Source organism: Pinus tabuliformis, chromosome 2_1 (assembly GCF_031772625.1).
Source record: "Pinus tabuliformis cultivar Carrire ecotype Pingquan chromosome 2_1, CPIR1, whole genome shotgun sequence".
Lineage (NCBI taxonomy): Eukaryota > Viridiplantae > Streptophyta > Pinopsida > Pinales > Pinaceae > Pinus > Pinus tabuliformis.
Window position 1 is genome coordinate 34,357,375 of NC_142299.1, and position 22,580 is coordinate 34,379,954.

Here is a 22,580-nt window from a genome sequence, read left to right on the forward strand (position 1 = left end):
CTTGAGCTTCTCAATCAATGGCTTTCTCATCACCAAGCAATTTCCTTCAAACACATCAGAAGGGAAGGGAACAAGCTGGCAGACTTTCTTGCTAATTTAGGAGTGGATATTGGAATGGAATTCTTTGAAGGCTCTCTATCTAGCATAGCTTCTGAGAACCAACTCTCTAACTTCCACACCATCGTAACAAATGATATGCAGTCGAAGGAAGATTCACACCCGGATGCGGGTGCATTAATAACGTGTTAATGCCATTGCATGCGACTTGGGCAGCTGGCATTCCACTTAGCTGGCTCTGGCGGTTCGAGGTATGTGATTTACAGGCATTAATGGATCATCGAGCTCGAGGTCTGCAGGCAAGTGATTTTAGTATGGCGCACATTCATCACAACATATTTGCTCCGAGTTCTTCAGGTATTGGCATTTTGGTTCTCCTCTGGTGGTTATGCCCTCAGCGCCTCTGCGCAACTCAGAGAATTTGGAAGCCCCCCTAGCTTCATAACTGGTCTCAATCTGCCTGCTTCAGGTATATGGTTCTGGTTTTCACCACCGGTGTCCGGTGTATTGAGTTAGTCTTTTCCGTCTACGTCCGGTCTACTGATTTCGTCTTGCCCATCTCTGTAAGGTGTATCGATTTGGTCTTTTCTGAAAGTGTCTGGTTCGTGCATTGGGTTTATTCAGTCTTTGCTTGGTTTTTTCATGTGGTCTATTCCATCTACTGCGAGCTCTGCATTTGGGTCTTCTGTACAGAGGTCTGGTCCTTGAATTGGGTTCAATTAGCCTGTGTCTGGCCGCTTCACTCTCACCTTCAGTCTCCCTGCTCCTTCAATCCGCAGATTCATACTGTAATGGCCCGTCGTCGTGGCATCCCCAGGCGTGGTAGTAATTCAGGGTCTCGTGGAGGTTCTCGGGGTCGTGGTGGCTTTGTCCCTCAACGCATAACTCCATTAGCCTCTGCCTCTCCATCTTCTCTGCCCTCTGACCATTCTAGACCCACCCTGAACATCTCATTTCAAACGACCCGGTTCAAGTTCAGAAGTAGGCTTAATAAGCCTCTCATCTCAGCCACTATAACTGTTATCTTCTCGGAGGAGGAAGATGAGCTTACAAGCTCAGATGAAACCTCCAGGGAACAGTCTCAATCTCAAAATTCTAGTGATTTTCAGGGTAGCTTGGCTGGAGTCGTCCTCAATGACTCTGCTGCGTTGCACGAGGAGGGCCAACAGGAAGACTTTCAACCTCAGCCAGCTTCACCTCAAGAGCAAATTATTGCTTGTGAGCCTGCGCGCCTCTCTGGAAGTGTTCTGAACCTTGTTCTTCCTCTAGAAGACAGTATGATGGAAGCTGAAGGTAATGTGATGGTAACCTAGGTAAGCTCCCCCAACCAGGTAAATGAGAACGCTACAGGCTCTCCACCGCAGGTTTAATCACTCTTGGCTTCAGCGACATGACAACAAGTTATCTTATGATTGTTGGTTTTGGTGTGAAATTCCCAATGTGCATGGCTTCTTTTCTTATCAGCATGAAATTTTACAGTCTCCAGGACATAATTTTGGTTTTCAATCTTTTTGTAATAGTGACTGTAAAGGACAACATTTTTGTAAAAGATCAGCTTCCTCTAAAGCTTCGATCTTATATAGCTCAGTTTAGTTTTGGGTCTCTCAATCTTACCATAACTCTCACTTCTATGATTCTCATTTCTGTAAAAGGAAGGCAATGTGCTACCTGCAACAGTCTTTTTGGTAGAGGGAAGGCTACAGCCCCCTTAGAGGTTCAAACCTCTTTGTAAATATTTTTTCCCTTTATCTTAATAGAATAGTCTTTATACAGAAAAAAAAAAAAAAAAAAAAAAAACACAATCAAGCACATGAGGACACCATATTTTTGGTGGAAACAATTCCGGGAGAAAAACCACCATACACTTTGTCTATTTATTCTTTTTATTATTCTAATCTTCTTACATCAATCATTGGCCACCACCAGTGTGAAATCCCAACAACACCTCAACACGTGAATATACAACACACCATATGTTAGGATGAAACCCTTCTGAGAGAAAAAAAATTGATTTCTTTGTGTAATTCTTCTTGTTATTCATAAATTCACTCTCTTACATCATGTGCTAGCCACCACTAGTGTGCAAGCCTCAAATTGTTATGCATGCGAGAAACCACTCACTCTAGGCCACTAACTGACAAAATCCACCACTTTCAACTATACACAAGCCCCAACATGTTGGAGGCCACTACCTCCAATAGTTTCTCGAGCCACCACCTTCCATTCCCAATTTATCAGGACACAACCTAAACGAACCCACCACTTTCCCATTGAGGGCTCCAATCTTCAACCTCTTGTGGACCACATTTCTTGCATTTTCATATTTAACCCACTAAACTCTACACATAAACAATCATAGACCTAATTTCATAATTTTGAGACTATACCAACATAAAAATATTCACTCAACAAATGAATATAAAAACCTCTCTGCAATACAATTCTCTTAGCAACGTATTCTGGCAAAACCCTACCTCTTGAAACCAATCTAACTTATCAATACATCTTTGTTGACACAAATTCACTTTCTCTATCAAACCCTAATGAAAATACATTGTTAGAAGCAACAATACAATTTTTCCTTTCAAATATACAAGGCATTAACAAAAATACTAGCCTCACACACACACATCAATCTCATTGTCATAAAAAACTACAAAAATAGCATAATCATACAAGATATATACGAATAATACATCACATGGAATCTACAACAATGTGTTAACATCAACATAAAATAATATAGATTACACAATGCTACAACTACAAATGGATCACCCCTGCAACAACAATGATATTGCTTCAAACTTTTTCAGCAATACAAATACACAATAGCTACAACATCATTCTTTTCTCCATAGCAGTAACACAAGAATTTGTTTAAACTCTAATGTGCAATGTTTTTCACATGAACAAAACTCAAACCCATGTTCATCAATCATACTCATACACACTAGCTACATGGAATTTCACACTTCTTTTCTACTTAGACATCGACCATTGATTTTGTTAGTGCCTAAATCTACCTCAGGCTGAGAAAGGTAGGATCTAGGATAACATCAAACCACACTTAACCTGGTAGCTAGCCCTACCAGGTCGGGAGAGGGCTCTCTCCTTGTCAATCTCAGAAAATATGGCCAATGAAAGCTTGAGATGATTGGTGTAATGATTGATTTTAGGCTAGGTATGTATGCAGAAGTGTTTGTTTGAATTTGATGATGTTTTGTTGGCTCAAATGGAAAGGTAGATTTTGGGTCTTGGGAATGAGGCTCAGTTTTGCAGAGGTCTCAATGGGGCAAGGTAGGCAAGTGATTTGGTACTTCAAAATGAGTGAGATGGAGAGCTTTCAGACAGGTGAGGAGTTGTAGAGGGCATGAAAAACTCAAGGATCCTCTTCAAACAACTAAAAACATAGATAACTAAGCAAACCCTAGGTAGAGCACTGAAATTTAAATGGATTCTACCTTTATCCTTGTTTGTTTTAGTGAAGAAGAAATAAGAGAGAGAATGGCATACATAAAACACAAGTAAACTTACATTTACATAAGGAAACACAATATCAAAACAATATGCCACATGAATCCCATAGAGTGCTGCAAACCCTGGTCTATTCCTTAGCCAAAACTGCTGAGAAATGTATACAATGAAGCTCCAAGCTTTCTCAAAAGTCCAACCATGCTAATGACTGAAAAAACATAAGATATAGGCAAACAAAAACTCATCCTAGCCTCTAGGGGTCGAGCTCATGAGTTTAGGAGCTGTTCCAACAAATTCTAAACTGAGAACTAAAAAGTAGGCATTGGAACAGCTTGTCTCTAGAAACTAGGGAACTGATTCATTCAATTGCAAACTACTATTTTATAGATGAATCTACCTCCATGAGTGAAAATTTGATATAATTAAATCAAGATCCATCAATTTACATTAAAATACATCATAATTTTGACATTAAGAAGGAGAAAAGTCAAACTGTCAAGAAACTAGGCAAAAAACAGAGTATTTTGGTCAAATTGAGCAAAATTTGTCCAATGCGTTGCGCTGATTTCCCTATGCGTAGCGCCTTTTTGAAGCTGCTTTTGGAGGCCTTCCTGGTGTCTAAATCTGCTCCAAGTGTGCTTTTTGGAAATTTATGCCTGTCTACTTTCCAGAACAAGTGGAATTTTTTAATTTTGCCTCCATTTACCCCTCCAAAACTGAGTTCTCCCAAGACTACTTTCTGTGTGTCAAAAAAGGGGCAGAAAGGTCATTTTTGGGGTGTTTTTGACCCTTTTGGGGGCTCAAAACTTGTCAAAATTTCTTAGACATTGGTGCTCATGCATATTTCTTCATGAAAAATCCAAAAATTCTTATTTTTCCTCATTTTGAAGCCTCCATCAAAAGCGAGCACCAGGTGGTGCAGCGCATTGGGCAGAAAAACCTGTGTTAAAAATTTCTATGAGTAGTGCCTTTTTACAGACCCGTTTTGAGGGCCTTCTCGATGTCCAAATTCAGCACAAGATAGCTTGTTGGAAATATTATTGAGTCTACTTTCCAACACAAGTTTAATTTTTCAATTTGGAGGTCATTTTCCCTGTCAGAAATCAAATATCCCAAGACTGGTCAAAATGTGCAAAATGAGGCTGCCTCAAGGTAGAGTGTTGTTGCAGTCAATGTTTGAAGGTCTTCCTCAACTCCACATTGAGCTCATGATAGCTCATTATAAATCTACTTGTGTCTAGTTATCATTTGACTCATCAAGCAAGTCACTTGGCCAACCAAGCTAGGAGAAATCTTGATTTTCCCAAAGTCACTTCAGAGGTGCATCAATTCTCCTGAGGCAACAGTATTGTTGATATTTCTCTAAAACCATGACACCTGTGTAAAAAGTGAAGGAGTTTTTCCTCCCTTGGCATATTTTGGACAAAAACCTCTCTCAGGTTTTCCAAATTCATCTTTCCTTGCTCAGAAACATCATTTGAGTAAAACCTACCCCGATGTGTGGAACAGGGGATTTATTGAAATGAAGGGAAATGAAGGAGATAAGGGGCTTCTAAATTCTTGAGGAAATTTTGGGAAGTAGGGAGGGATGTTAGGAAATAGGGGAAAGTGGAATGTCAAATATTAAGTGAGGGGAAGGGGTCCAAAAGGGAAAAATACAGGCCTAGCCTAGAAAATTGTCAAGTTGTAGCAAGAAACTAGGGTTTGCGCGAAAATGAGGAATTTGAGGGATATTAGTGATGGGAAGTGTTTAATAAGGTACATTAAGGATAGGGGAAGGTGTATGAACATTAGGATACAAGTTTTGTTGATGATTTGACCATCCAAGAGAAATTACCTTCAAAACCCTAGGAGAGGGAAATGAACCTTACCTAGGCACAACTGAAGCATGAACAAGGTGTAAAATGACCCATTGGAACTTGACATGATGATGAAAACCCTCTAAATGATGGTACACTCATCTGAATGGTGACATGGACCGACATTTGGACAACTTTGAAAGGAGTAAAAGCAAACCCTAGACCTAATACCTAGTGACCAAATTTTACTTGAAGACTCACTGAAATGACAAAATTTGACCTTGACACCTTAAAATCACATTGTAAGAGCATGTTTGATCACTGGAGGAAGGCTGCAAAGACTGACACTAACAGATTTGTTGCTAGCATTCTCTAATCAATCTACATTAGCTAAAACCCATACGCACAACCAAATCAATCCATCATTGCTTGGAATTATAGATCCATGCTCAAATGAAACACAAATCCATTAACAAAGAAATTTAATTTGCAACCAATTCTACTAAGGGTATTTACATTAAATTTTTATCACTCACCAACCAAAAGTGCACAATGCATAAAATCCAATGATCCATTTCATCACACATTTAAACTGGCAAGCCCAACTGTCAAACTCAATAGATTATATACCAAGTGAAATACATTACCTCCAATACAAAATCATCAATGCCTTCATAAATATTTGGTGACCAAATCAAACTTAAACTAGATCAAAAAGTTAACTTCATTCACTTTGCTACATTACTCATTATATGACTAGATCAAATAACATATTCATACTCCTAGACTAGATCATTTTGTTAGAAACATTTTGTGTTAAGTGAAAAATTTCGATCTCAACCAAATCCTTAGGTAATTCGCTGGTAGTAACCCATGTTTTATGCTTTTCCACCTACAGGAAGTGTCATGGGAACATAAGAGAAAACCTAGGAAGATTTCCATGGGCACAGAAAGGAAAGACTACGACTATTTTGTAGGTGTAATGGGCATCAAGAAGAAAACCTATAGTAGTATTGTAAAACATGAAAAACTCAACTATCCATCCAAAATTTCTTCCACTTCCTTAGACACCTATGCAACATGTTACACTTCCAAAACATATGAACATTTATGTCAAACATTAGATCATCATGCAAACACTCCTTTAGTTGGTTGACATTAATGCCCAAATAAAAAAATCGATGGCTAATATCAATGCCAACACCATGCTTCTAATGAAAATACCCAGTTCGAGACCTTCCTTGCATCTTGAAACAAGAAAAACACTATAGTGTTTCCTTACGCATTATATTCACTAACAAGCCTATAGTTAGGGAAGAGTAAAATACTAAAATCGAAGTTAAAATATTGAAGGAAGTTACCCATAGGATAGAGTTTTTGTAAACAAAGAGAAAAAAGGTCACCCCTCTATGTTAGAGAACCAATTGAATAGGATATTGATAGAACCACACCTCCTGAAGGAAGGCAACAATACCATGTAGAGAACATACCATTCAATGGAAAGGCAAGACTTCCTTGTACACATTTACTTGACTATCCCTTAGTATTCTCTCCATGAACATTAATAGCTTAAACATAACCTCCACCACTAGCGTTCCTCTATTTGAAACAAATCCCCAATCACTCCCCTACTACAAATTTAAGCACAAATGTAAAATAATTCCCATGCCTACCTTCAAATGGAGGCACCATCATTTATCCCCATTCATAGCCTATCTTCAATGCCTTCTAATAGTTAGTAATAATTCTCAAATAATGCACATTCCAAGTGTAGTATTCATTAAACTCTACTATAGATGAGTGTCACATCCCACTGCTCATTTTATAGGTGGAGTGACAATGTCTCATGCTCCCTCACCCCCAACACTTTGCCATGTTTGTTACCCTAACTAGGGAAGTGTAATCCTTCTAAGATTTTTATCAATAGCCCCCTTCAACAATGAATCTGGTAATAAATCCCATTTTGAATCCAATTGCATAGATGGTTCCAAGTAACCATGGCCCATTAGGAGTTAAAATATTTTATTCCCAAGTCTCTAGACATGGCTAGGAATAAAAAAGAGAATATAATAAATGAGGGAGGAAACATGTTCCAAGAGGGATTCCAATCTCCAAATTGATGAAACCTTATGAATGTGAGATCCATTCTATAGTTTCTAGAGAATATTTATTATGAATTGGGAGTATCCTTACAACAGAATCTTAGATAAGCCTTGCTTATTAACATAATATGGCCTAATATGACGACCCATTAGTTTTGTAGCATTATTTTTGTTAATACCAAACATACCGAGACAATCCCTCTAGCCCAATGAGTGGGACTAGCAACCTACGTGACAATCTATGAGACACTTTCCTAAATTACAATTGAAATGAGAGAAGATGAAGGAGACCTACCTCGTTTTGATGCTATAACGCACTCCTTCATAGAAGATCTTGATCGCCCTCTCCTTAGGCTTAGCTCTACTACTCACAGCGTTTGAATACCTTCACAATAGATCAAAGACACAATAAAGTATACAAGTGCAACAAGCATAATCGAAAGTAATCCACTTAAAAGATCAAGGAGAATTAAGATAAATGATGCATTAACACAAGAATTTATGGAAATTGAACCAATATTTGAATATATTAAGAAGTAAAAGAGGAAGAATACAACCAAATCCTTGATGTCAATAATCCTTCCTTGATTGAATGTCCAAGTCCAAGCTCTAGCTCTCCAAGCACTCCTTTTCCAATTCAAATGAGTAGCATGTAGGCACTATCTCAGCATAAGGGTGAAAATAATCAGAGACCAACCATTTTGGAATGGGAGAGGATGAATATATAGGCAGGGAGAGGGATTTAGGATCTCTCCAAAGATAGGGGAAGGTCCTCATCTCAAGGAGGAAACTCATAGGGATAAGATCAAAAGGAAATATTGGGAAATTCTACCACATCCAGAATGAAAAACCTCCAACTTGTCATTCTCAAAGCCTCTAGATCATGAAGCTTCTTGTCCTCTTTGGGAAAACTTGTCTTTTAGGGATCAGCACGAATATCCAAGTAAAAAGTGTGCTAGCATCACAAGGCTAGTATGATGAAACTTACCATTAGCACTAGTTGTTAGTGTCATAGTTGCGTTGATATTGAAATTAGGTTTTTAGAGCTTACTTCTTCAGGGAAGGCTCAAGGAATGTTTTTATAAGTCTTCACGGATGATCTGGACTACATATCAGGATGGGTACACTACATAATTTCCAAGTTTTGGGCATTGCGGGGTATGACATAGGGAAGTGCAGGAGGCTTGAAAAAATATTGTATAACAGATGCCCCCTAAATCATGAAGGCGGAATAGGAAGTGATGGTTGAGATGCTTTACAAGCTTTTTTAAGGACGAGAACAAAAACTATCAGGAGACCTGCAAATTAAGGACACATATACATATACATATCTGATATCAAAACACGAATCCATGGTATGGACACAGCCATCCCGATAGAAAGAACTATGTGAAAAGATCCACAGCATGGCCACAACCATCTGGATGAAAAGGATCGTCTGGAAATCTAAGATCTAAGGTATGGACACAACCATCTATATAGAGTAAACATGTGTACAATCATGAACAATACATAACTCCATGCAACATAAGTTATAACAGACAAAACTTATGGTATTGAACTCCATCCCAACCCTATCAAAGTATGAATTCTAACATGCGAATGAATGTGTCAAAGTTGAACATGCTATAAAACCACCTGATTATCGGCCAATGATGTGGACCGTTAACAAACATGAGGGAAGCCACCGGTAATGACAATGTCTCTCAAGGTACGATAGTATGATCTGTGAATGTGAAAATGAAGTTGAATTCGAACACTCGTGGAATCATCCAATCGAAGGCCAATGATGAAAACCTGTCGTTGAATGCCAAGAACTTGCCATTAAGGCATGCAAGCTCTAAGGTAATTAAAGGGAGTCTCTAATTCATCTTCCTAGATAATGAGCTAAAGTCGATAGGAAGTGACCTCTCGAAGGAGAGTCATGATGATTCCCTCATCATCGACATAAAACGAGGAATAAGGTGGAATAAATGAGTATGTCCAAGACTATAGTAAAAGGTCAGACAATGTATAGGTAATAAACTACATATAGGACTTCTCTTGAACATATCGATGACACGATGCCAGAGTGTGGTAGCGTTTGATTCAACATAAGACCAAGGATCATGATGATGAAATGCAATAAATGAGATGAGAGGCAAAATGGACCACCCAAACCTGGAAATACAAGTGACTAGACGAGGATATCCCAAATCCAACACGAGAAACAGATGAGTGTGATGTTCAAGAGCAACATGCTACCTATATAAGAGATGTTTCACTTTCATTTTCCCCACTATTTCTAGCGAGTACCCCAATTATTTTTAATCACAAGCTTGAAGGGGATAGCATATGCTTGTCATATAAGTTCATTCTTAGAATGAATCCCTCCTAATAAGTTTTATGAGTCCTAGGAAGGAGAAACTCGATATCGACATGGTGACAAGTCTTTCGTCATTTAATTTTTATGAGTACTATAGAAGAATAACTCGATGTCTTTTTCTTATTTAGAGAGTTTGAAAAATAGATGAAAAAAGAAAACTCCATCATGTCCCTTTTCATAATTTGTCTCTCGAACCCGAAAAGGTAGAAAATAATATTCGAGAGAACCTCTTGACCATATCCACCAAGGTGTACCCTTTTCGTAAATAGTCAATCTCATCCCGAAAAAGGGGGAAATTTATACTGAGATGACGTCAATTCATTTAATTTAACGAGTTTGAAAAGACAACTCCTCGGAGATATTTTCATATTTTGAGAGTCATAAAAGAGCTTAAATATGACTCTAGGGGGGTTCCTTTTTCATTTATTTTAACAAGTCTGAAAAAGAGAGAAAACAAAAAATCGTTGAATCGGTCAAAACCATGGAAAATTTTAGGGGAGAAATTAAGAGGTTTTAAATTTTTAATGGGTGAATATTTTGTATCGTAGTACATTGTTAAAAATCGCCTCAAATTTATTTTATAAAAAAAATAGGTATGGAGGTTATCCCACCTTATTTTAAGGGGGGGGGGGGGGGGGGGGGGGGTGAAAAAAGTAAATTTAGCCCTTGAAATTAGGAGTTACAACCTCTTATTCCCTATTCAATGTAAAAAAGGCTTTTTTAGTATTGGGATTAATTTCGAGAAAATGACCCTCATTTTTTGGAATAGATGGTCGTAAAAGAATAATTCATTCTTATTTAAAAATTCAAGTATCTTATTGTCATGTCTATTTAAAGATTGAATAGTGCTCTTCCAATCTTCCAAGTTTGCATCTGTTTAGTCATAATCATATACGGGGGTTGTTTGCAAAGTTGTATAATTTGAATTAAGAAGTCAAGATTCAGAATAGTGGTACAGGGTTGTTCGCAAAGTAGTGAAATTTGAATTAATAAGTCAAGAATCAATGTACTGTGGTACAGGTAAGTCTATGTTTTAATGGATTTTTGGATATATAATCATTAATTTTCTGATATATACTTGTCAATATCAAATATTATTTAGATAATAGATTTTTAGAATTTTCTATCTTGTTAAAATAATTGATGATTGATTCTTTCCTTTCACCTTCCACCCATCGTTAAGTCAACATCAGTGAAAAAATTAAAAATCTCTATTCCAAAAAGGTAATCCCTTACATTCCAAAATCAATACAACCCAAATTCCATCATTTATTTTGTTACTTGCCATTTATCTTCAATGTACGCTTTATGTAAATTACATTTATATGAAGAAATGATAAAGTAGTTGTTACTATTTGAATTCCAAGGTGCTCGCAGTTTGAAAAAATATACCAGAAGACCGTTCGCTGGAAGACACCCAATTAAAAATCAAATTTTGCTAAAATTGTTTAAATTTATCGATAACGTTTCTACTAGGAATTGATAAAGTATTTGTTGTTATTCTTGGAATAGTAAGGTGCTAGTTGTTAGCTGGAACACAGTGGATTGGATGTAAAGCATCTTATTAAAAAAAATTAACAAGATATATTTAAAATATATGTATTATCAAAACAAGGACTATCATCCAAACTTTCAAGATTAAAACGAAAAAGGTTATATTAAAATGAGAATTTAAGAAAAGGAATATATAGTTTGAAACTATACACTTAAAATAAATTTCATTAGCAAGATGAAGATGGAGGATATATTTTGTGTGATTTTATATGCTTAGATGTAGTGAAATTTTTATTTACTAGATTCCCATAGACATCAACAATCATTGACATCCTATTCATATATATGGTATCCATGAAGAGGAGAGAGATTTAACATTTTGAAGACATTAAAAAAAATTGAAGACATTCAAAAATTACATGTGGGGTGTGTGTGTGTGTGTGTGTGTGTAGAGAGAGAGAGAGAGAGAGAGAGAGAGAGAGAGAGAGAGATCAATATTAGTTACAAATCTGTTAGGTTTCTAGAGGGATTAAATATGTTCTATGCAAATGTTTTAGTCATTTTTGTCATTGTAAATTTTGAAGACATTGAATCCATTCTATTCATTCAAAAATATATTTTAAACAATGAAAAATTACACATGGTATATATATATATATATATATATATATATATATATATATATATATATATATATATATATATATATATATATATATATATATATATATATATATATACTATATATATATATATATATATATATATATATATATATATATATATACTATATATATATATATATACATATATATATAGACATATATATACATAATATATATATATATATATATATATATATATATATATACATATACATATATACATATATATATACATATATATATACATATACATATACATATACATATATATATACATATACATATACATATATACATATATATATATCTATATATATATCTATATATATATATATATATATATATATATATATATAGATATAGATATAGATATTAGATTTCTAGAGGGATAAAATATGTTGTGTGCAAATTTTTCACTGTAAATAAAAAATGTGGGCTATAAAAAAAATGAATATACATGACTTTCAACCATAAACAAAATGTTTCAATGTCCATATGAACTTTAAATATGCATGTCCAATCATTTATTTGAATCTCAACTTCATGCATATGTATACAGAGAGAGCGTAAATGACTAATTATTTTAATCTTGATCATAAAAAAATATTTCAATGTTGTAAGAAGAGTAATTAAAAGTAAAAGTGTTCCAGGAGATACATATTTTATTTAACTATTAATATAAAATTAAAATGAAACATTTAAAAATATATAATTAATAATAAAATTTTCAATGTGACTAATAAATAAAATATTTTAATATGGACGTTAATTAATATCGAAATGTATTCAAAAATAAATTAATAATGGTAAATTCATTTTAATGTGGAAAATGTATTCCATAGATAAAACATTTCAAGAAAAATATTTAAATGTGTATATATTATATATATGATTAAGAAAAACTATATATTCATTATATAAAGCAATTGAAAAAAATATTTTTTTTTATGGCTAAAACATTTTAAGTAGTCTCATTGTGGCCATTTTTAAGAATAGTTTTTGGTCAATTTTGTTTGAAATCAAGCAAATATGTGTTAGAATTGCAATTTTAATTTATGTAATTTACATAATCCAAGTTCTCAAGTAAGTTTTGAAGGCATTGAACTCATTTCTTACATTCAAAAATATAATTTAAATAATGAAAAATTATAGACGGTATATATATATATATATATATATATATATATATATATATATATATATATATATATATATATATATATATATATATATATATATATATATATATATATATATATATATATAGATAGATATATATATATATATATATTTGTTTTGTGCAAAGTTTTTAGTCAAAATTTTCACTGTAAAAGAAGTTTTCCTTGGAGCTACAATATTGTCTTGCTCCCTCGAAAAAATACCATATACTCTCTCTCCAAGATTGAAATCCATTATAAACCAACACAAACATGTACATGTACATTGATTTGATCATGTGTGCACAAATTTGTTGTTATTTCCAAGTACCGGAGTTAAGTTTCTAATTAAAGAGTTGCTCCTCATATCCCACAAATGAAAACATACATGCAAACAAAAAAAACACCGTGATAACTCTCAAATAAGAATTTGAGGCATTGTACATATGGATTTTTATCTAAAATGCTCAAGAAGCACTTGGAGAAAGCAAAATCTTCATGGATAGCCAGGTTTTCAAAACCCAGGGGTATAGACTAACTATGTCTTTTGGAATTTTCCCTTTCACAATTATATTTTATATCTAAACTTTTGTTACATTAATTTTAATCAAAAAAACTATTGAAAATGGTCTATATCTATTTTACCTCTAGTTTGGTCTATATTTGCTTTACCTCTAGTTTGGTACATAACAAGTGAGTTCTTATTTTAATAAAATAATATTACAAAGTAAATGAGTATGATTAAGTAGACTAGGAAGAATATATACCTCTAGTTTCATGCATAACATTAGCAAAGAAAGCATATTTTCCATCCACATTTCGTTATTCCCTAATGGTATCTTATAACCATAATATCAATTCACGTAGCATGTTCATCACAAGCTATAACATTATGGATGTTTATTGGCACACTCACATCCAATAATAAATAAAGATAATGATACTTAGTAAAAATGGTGTACCATCATATAAAATTCCATTTACAAGAATTACATTGGTACTTATAACATTGATTTCCCATTATGAAGAAATAGTAAACCTACAGCAATATTCAACATTCAACATTCAAATACTAAAATACTCCAGTAAAGTGTATGGTATTAATCGATTGAATAAACAAACTAAAGGAAAAACTTATCTATTTTAAAGTTGAAGGCCAACATTAACTTAGGTAGATAAATGTTCCACCCAACCATACACTCTATTACGCTTATTCTTTTTATACTAGGCCACCCCAATTGAGGCTATGATACCACTAAGGAAAATTAGAACATTTTTATGGAAATCATTCTATCTTAGGACAAAAAATTACCAATCCCATTGTCTCACCACAAATATTTTTTCCTGGAAAAACACAACTATTTTTGGTGACACATTGCTTTCCTTACATATAAAAGGGAGTTTACCTTCCTTATCTACCTGATATTCCCTCAAAATTCTATTATCTCTCCTTTTATGTGTGCATAGAGGGTATAGATACTATCCATTAACTAAAATAGCATTTACTTAGTTATTGAGATTTTTCAAGTTTTAAAGGCTTGCTTGCTTGGTCGTTCAACCCACACTATGATTTCCTCCTTAGATTCTATCAATGGCTTCTCCATAACATAGCTTGGTATCTTTCTTGGATCCCTTTCCAACCCAATTTTTGAATCTCTCTACGTTCTCCCTCTCTATAATTCACTTCCTTTCCAAGGAATTAGCTTCTAACCATTTGAATCTCTTCCTTATCTATTTTCATATTCTATACATATTTTTGTAGTTCTCATCACATGAATTCAAACTGGTCTCTATCATTCCTTTATCAACCTCCTAGAATGAATCAATACCTCTAAAACTACTTTCATGGATGTTAGCATCAACCAAGAGAGAATGAATTTACCTCTCCCTCTATTTCTTTCTCTCATAAAACCTACTTCTCTTCCATATTATTTTCCTTCTCTATTGTCTCTAGCCCATGCATCTCTCTTCAATATTCTTTGCATGAGTTCATAATGGGCACACACCATTCATGTGAATGTGAAATTTCCTCCACTATTCACCTTAGAACCAAAATTAATTATGTCATTTAGGTGATCATTGTATTGTACTATGTTTCTTTTCTTAATCCAATAATGACAAATAATCAATCATTCCTTCTTACCTACAACTATTCACATACATGCCTCTAATACTACATGATTCATTGCCTCTCTACATTCAATTTCCTACATCCAATCGTGATTTTGTTCCATCTTGATCAACCACATGTGTGGGGGGTATAATGATGAATGAATGAATAAAAAAATCACCTCGTCCCCAACACCCCATGAGACCTCATTTTCCCCCTTATCATGGGGACATGATTTTTTTCAAAGAAAATGTGAGTAAATCTAGGTTTTACCACTTCTCTCACAATTCCCATGATGAAGGTACTTATCGTCTTGATTTCGTAATTATGGAAGGTGTACATCTCCACAACCACCACATGCATTCCATGACTGGTAGTTAAGGTTTCTAGATTTTTAGTAAGGAACATGGTGATGAAGGAAACAAAGTAAAGTTTGAAAAAATGGAAAACTAAGGATTATTCAGCATGTCAAACCCACTAGTACCCTCTCACCTTTGCTATCTCCTGCTATCATAACCCCTTTTTTATGTGCTTCTATCTCAGGTAGCTCTATTATTTTATTAAATTCAAGAAAGATAATACTTACATTATTCAATGTACCATAAAGTTTCTTTGTCATGGTGTAAATAAAGCATGGTATTTAAAATATACATTCTAAACAAAATTGAACATCTAATCATAATTAAGTATAGTTAATCAATGGGATTCAATACTTGGACATTCTATCATATCCCCCTTCAAATAACACAATCATAAATATTCTCTTCTCATTAACAACACTTCTTTTCCTCATTCTTCAGTTGTATTTGTAGTGCCATCTTATTCACTATCTTGGTATACCACCAAAATTAAACATTCCAACATATGCCTACATTAGTAATCAAGTAAGCATACATATTATAGAAATTATCAATAAACACTTATCTTTTGCACAAGATTTCTCAATTCCTTGATGTAAGCATATACTCAAATATATTTATGTATTTTGTATTTAATACTTATCTCTATGGTTATGCGTCTATCCCATATAATGTCTTCCATAGGAAATAATTAATTTCATTATCCTTTCTAACTCACCCACAAGATTCTAGCCACCATCCCCTAAACTTTTAAGTTTCCTCCTCCTTGATACACTCACCCGCTAGGCTTAGATGTCCCCTTGTCTACTAAAAAATCCCTTAGGTTATCCATCTTTTCATGGATTTCTCATGTAAGGAGAGCACTAACTTACTACTAGACATCCAATAGTAGTATATAAAGTGTGGCAATGATAGGGCTCCTTTGTCCTAACAATGGCCTTTCTTCGAGTGTTTCCATCTTTAATAGCCATCATCTACCATGTATCATACACATACAGTTACCATAGATATATTCATAATAATACAACTTATAAATTCCAAGTCTAATTCATAAATAATATCATATTTCATAAGTATGAGATTCCTTCTCATAGTGTTCAACTCTTGTGTATTGTAGCACCTAATCTTTCTTACAGAATTACACTCATTTTGATATTTGAGACCATTCTACCTACAACCTAAGATTTTCAATCAACCAAATAAAAGTGAGTATCTATGCATATAATCCTTTCTTTCAATATTTACTACCGTCAATGAGGCGTTCTCAGAATAATATTAACAAACTAATAATTCAATCATTTTTAATTGTTAATCATACTCAATGAAATGGAACTATGATTCATTGTACATAGGTTAGTTAACATACCTACCATTACAAGATGAAACTAAATATTTATTCCAATAAACCAATGTTCCAATACTCATGATCACATCTACTCAATCTATCTGTGTCGCTTGATATCAAAATACTACATTTCTATATCATGGATTCCACCATCATCAATTGGAAGGTCTAGCCATCACCTCAACACATCATCTAGTGACCTCCCATCTATACGTTAGGAATTCTACAAGGAAATTCCCTTATCTACTCTATATTACCTTATGAACCCTCTCCTCTATATATATGCTCCTCACTATTTGAAAGAAGGTTAAAGTCTACAACACCAATATAAGTAGGGAGACAATTAGATACTTTTGCAGTATTATATCCTTCCATATCCATCAAAAATATGGTCTCACACATTAGCTCTATTGGAATTCAATTTCATGTATTATACAAATTCATAACATGATTGTGTTACCCATTCACTTATTGTCATGTGACTCAATCATGAGATACTAATTCATGGTTGAATCAAAAGGATTATAAAAATCTTGCCATATGAAAAGCTTCTTCCTTCATTATATCCCACCTAGGTATCATTATCATACATTCATTCCATCATAAACAAATAAATGAATATATAAAGTATTCCTAAATGAATCCTTACTCCAATCATTTAAATTCATATATGTTGGCATGATTAATTTTCATACTTGGATAGTTTTCTTCAGAATTCTTGATGTTACTTGATTAGTTGATGTCTCGTGGAAAATCATGTGATCCCTTAATCAACCTATTGACAGGAATCCTATCATCTTTATCATTTTCACAAGGTTTTCTATCACAAGCCACTTCATCATCAACATTTTCAACCATTGTTGATATTTTTTTGGAATAAACTTTGTCAACATTTGAAATGCCCGATATTCGAGTGGACACTCCACCCATAATCAAGGAAAAAGAAAGAAATAAAATATGAAGTGAGTTTAGTAATGAAAATAGAATATAAAGGTAACAGAAAGGATTTAACCATGAAAGAATAAAATGGGTTCCAAGGAATGGAAAAGATATTTAAATCATATAAAGAATAATGTAGACATTACCATAAATTTTAGCCATAAAAGATAAATTATTTCTTTATATATTTGATTATTTAAGGAATGTTTTTTTTCCTTTAACTTTGTGGTGTCACAAAAGAATATTCACCTTTTAGAATCTACTATGTTTATTTTATATTTTCTTTGAAAATAGTTATTGTTTGTTAAGAAAGGAAAAGTATATTTTCTTAGTTAACTCAAGAGAAAAGTTCCCTATGCACTAAGATCCTAGGTGTTCATCATAGAAGTCCTATTATCATGAGACTGACATTCATCTAATGCAAGTATACTTTGTTTCCAATACAAAAAAAAAAAAAATATCACATGTTATTAGATGAGAACAATAGACTGTTTAGTGCACTACCATTCTTGAAGTGAAAAATCCATTGATGATGATTGTTTTGTGACATATTTTTCAAAGTAATGAGCATGCAGAGACTATTGTTTATATTTGTGTTATATTTTTTAACTCGCCATTGTAGTCTTTTAATGAGTTTGTGTTATTACCTTCTTTATTTTTTCATCGTGTAGGAAATTAAGTTTCAATGCATATGTATCTTCCATTCATTTTCATTTCTTATTTTGTGTGATTTCAAATAATTGTTTACCAGTTCAACATTATTAGAGTTTTCAGCTATAGAATAAAGTGCAACAACTACTACAATAATTATGATCGAAAAATTAGGTGAAAAACCTACATATGACAAGGAAGAAACATATTTTAAAGTTGTTGGTTTATTTGAACTCAAGGAATTGGAGAAGTATCTACCTTTTAGAAAAGCGATGTATGAGAAAACAAAATAATTTGATGTAAATATTCATGATTTTGATATAGATATTCATAGACCTTATTTTCATGTGAAGCCTATAGAATATGAATTACATTAAATATGATTGAGTTATATAGATGCATCAAGAACAAGTTTGAGCAAAATAATTTCTTTAGTTCAACATCACATGCCTTTAGGGGTGCCTTTCCAACTAGTTTCCCCTTGGGATGTGATAAGACCTTTGTGGTAAAACATAATAAAAACATGCAAAAATATTTGCAATATTGTATAATAAGAACCTAGAGAAACATTACTCGTGACTTTTTTTTTTCCAAAACATGGAAAATTAGTACATTATAATTCAATTAAATAATTTTCTGATTATTATATATGTTTTTATACATTATCAAGGAATAACCAATATTTTACAATGTTTTCTATTTTTTATAAGATTGGCCAAGAATTTGCAATACCATATAAACTACGGAAATATTCGCCAAGATTTAACAAAATTTTATAATTCAGTGAAAGATTAACTAAAATATTGTATATGTATATTATATCAATGAAAAAATAGCCTATACATTTTTCTATATCCCATGAGGATTCGCCCATTTATTATAAATATAAATTTGGGGGGTTTCTTAAAATTTTCCATGGTAAAAAATGATCATTGTAACCACCAAAAAAGAGCCTGTAACTGCACAAAGACAACCACACATCACTGATATCGAGAAAAATAATAAAATATTGGCAAAAATGTGTTTAAAAACTTATAAAAATACCAAAAGTAAAAAAAAAAAAATTACCATTTCGGTTGGAGTAAATTGGAGGGTTCATTTTACCCCATTTTCCTTGATTCTTTAGGCAAGCAATGTGGGAGATCCAGGGCACCATTTCACAAACCGTAAGTTGCAAGGAAGAGATCTTCCTTTTCTCTTGATTTTCATTATAATTTCATGCAATTTCATAGGATTTTTAGCTGGTTAAGGGGAGGATTTCAATTTTTAAAATCGAGGGCAAGCAGCGCTCATCTACTCATTGGATTTGCGTTGATCGCCCCTAAGCCCAAAAGGATCTCATGCTGCCAGCGTGAAAACAATTAAGACAGTCGCACTAGACAAAGAGCGGAAAATAGAAAGAGAAATCCTCTCACTTCGTCAGTTTTTTCATGATTTAGATCCGTGGAAATGCATCTAATCATTTTTTATGGGTTGTTTGCAGGATATTTCGACAAACATGGTCATCGAATGGAAGGAAAGAGGCCATGAGGTAGAAGATAACCAAGCTACCCAAAGCGTTGAATGTGTCAATGCTTTGAGGGACTGCGGGTTAATGAATTTCTTCTAAACCCTAGGACTCAGAGCTCAAAATGAGTTGTCACACTATTTGATCATTCTATGGGATATCGATCGGAAGATATTCATCATTAGAGATCAAGAACTAGAGTTGGAAGTGTCTGACATCTACTTCATCACTAGATTGTCCAAAAGAGGGGAGAGAGTCCAACTCTTTGGAGCCCGTGTTAGAGGTAAGAGAACCAATACCTTAATCAAAACGCATTGCTCGGGTGTAGAGACAACTATGAGGGGGAAGGTGAATATAGCAACCATCGACAATCTTCCCTTGAGGAAAATTCTACACACCATGGCTTGTATAGCTGGGGCACAAGTGTTGCATGATATTTCAAAATCACAATTCTAATATGTAGTGGATTCGGCTTTGGATCTATTTTGGTTACTTTCATTTTGGAGCGTGTGCCCCTATTTTGATACCAGTGGGTAGAGGTGGATGACCCAGCTCCACAAGATCTTAGGCTGCTCAGATGGAGTGAGATCATGCCTTGAGGGGGAGGAGGCTAGCGGATGCATTTCCCTTCCTCATTCTTTGGTTGGCTACGCCAACAACTGATCGTTGTGGAAGACTATGCCTATGCAAGAATGGACTTCATAGGAGATCAAGATATACCTCTACCAGTGGGTTCATAGTGGACCAATGCAGGTAAAACTTGTTTTTAGGAATTTTTCAAGTTTTATGATATTTTTGTTTGAATTGTATTTGAGAGTTTACTTTTGATAATTGTGCAGTTGTAGGACTGGAAAGGCCTCCTGGCATGTCTTCAATAGCATGACAAGTAGCACATCAGATAGAAGATGCTCCATACGATGAAGGAGAAAATCCTATGGTATAAATGGAATGAAATTTGGAAGCAATTACTCGAGGGATTCCAGAATATGCGATTATAGATGACGTGCCACTACAATACCAGAGGCATATAGTAGGAGTGTTTGTGAGACTAAGCCGGTTATCAGGCCGAGTGATCATAGCGATCTCATGCTATCGTGAGCACCATGTGGGCAAATAGCCTTTTATAGTCGTGTTTATCTGCACTTTTGTAGGCTTTGAAAGCCATGTGTCCCAGAACACTTATTTTTTAAGATTTTGATGAACAAACTTTGACAGACTCGATATATATATATATATATATATATATATATATATATATATATATATATATATATATATATATATATCTATATATATATATATATATATATATATATATATATATATATATATATGTTTCTATTTTCTACTTATGTGTCCATATATCATGATGATGTGATTGGTTTTTTATAAGTGATGCAAATGTCTATCTAAAACATAATTTGCTAATGCATCTGTTAATGTATTCAAATTGCGTGGAATGTGTTGATATGTGATATAATCAAAATTCCTTTCCAGTAATCAAACACGTAGATACATACGCAAAATTTGTGGATTTTTTACTGAGTACTGACTATTCAATTGTACCACAACGAGTTGTGAACATAACTTAACAACTAAATTTCTGATTTCAAGAGAAACTTCTTCTAATAACAGTTCAATAACTACATTGTACTCAGCAATATTATTAGTTGTTTGTCCTAGGTAAACACCTTGTAAATTGATCAACTCGCCATCAAGGGCGAAGAGTGCCCAAGTTGCAAAGGATAATTTTTGTGTGCTATGACAAGCACCATCAGAAAAACCAAAATAATGGTTTGATGACATCTGTGAACCAAGTGGAACACAAGGTAAGTAAAGGAAACATGTATGCAGAGCAAGCAATCATACCAAAAAATCAAAATTCACACCAATGAATTCACACACTAATGTACAAAAGTAATTACATGGAACTCATGCATAATACTTTTTAAGATAAAGGTTGTTGTGGGGCTATGATAACACATTACCTTCGTAGTCAAAGAGCTCATAGGCACCTTTTTGTAAGACATGTTTAATGATGTATGCCCCATGCCACATAGGTTCGAACTTCCCAGCTCCCAACCTATTGTTGGCTTGATCATACAGCAATACCAAGTCACCTTCAATGAAAACTCGTGGAGAAACAGTTTGATCATAATGAGCTTTAACTCGTTTTTTTTTGTGCTTCAATCACCATCGCAGCAATATGACGGGTCTCATCAAGCCTCTCGAGATAAAGTAACTTCTCCTCTTTAGGTGAGGTATTGAGGAGTAGCTCAATAGCTATTTTTAATGAAGGAATTTCACACTCGATCGAGAGTGTCACCTCTAAACCATATACCAACTGGAATGGAGTGAAACCAGTGATTATCTTAGTCAAGGTTCGGTAATCCCAAAGAGTTGATAATATCATGAGATGTCAATCCTTTTTATTCTTCCCAATGGTATGTTGAAGCATAGTAATTAAGACTTTATTAATCGCTTCAACTTGGCCATTGGCCTATCGGTAGCAAGGAGTTGAGCAATCATGGTGAAGACCCAACTGAGTTGTAA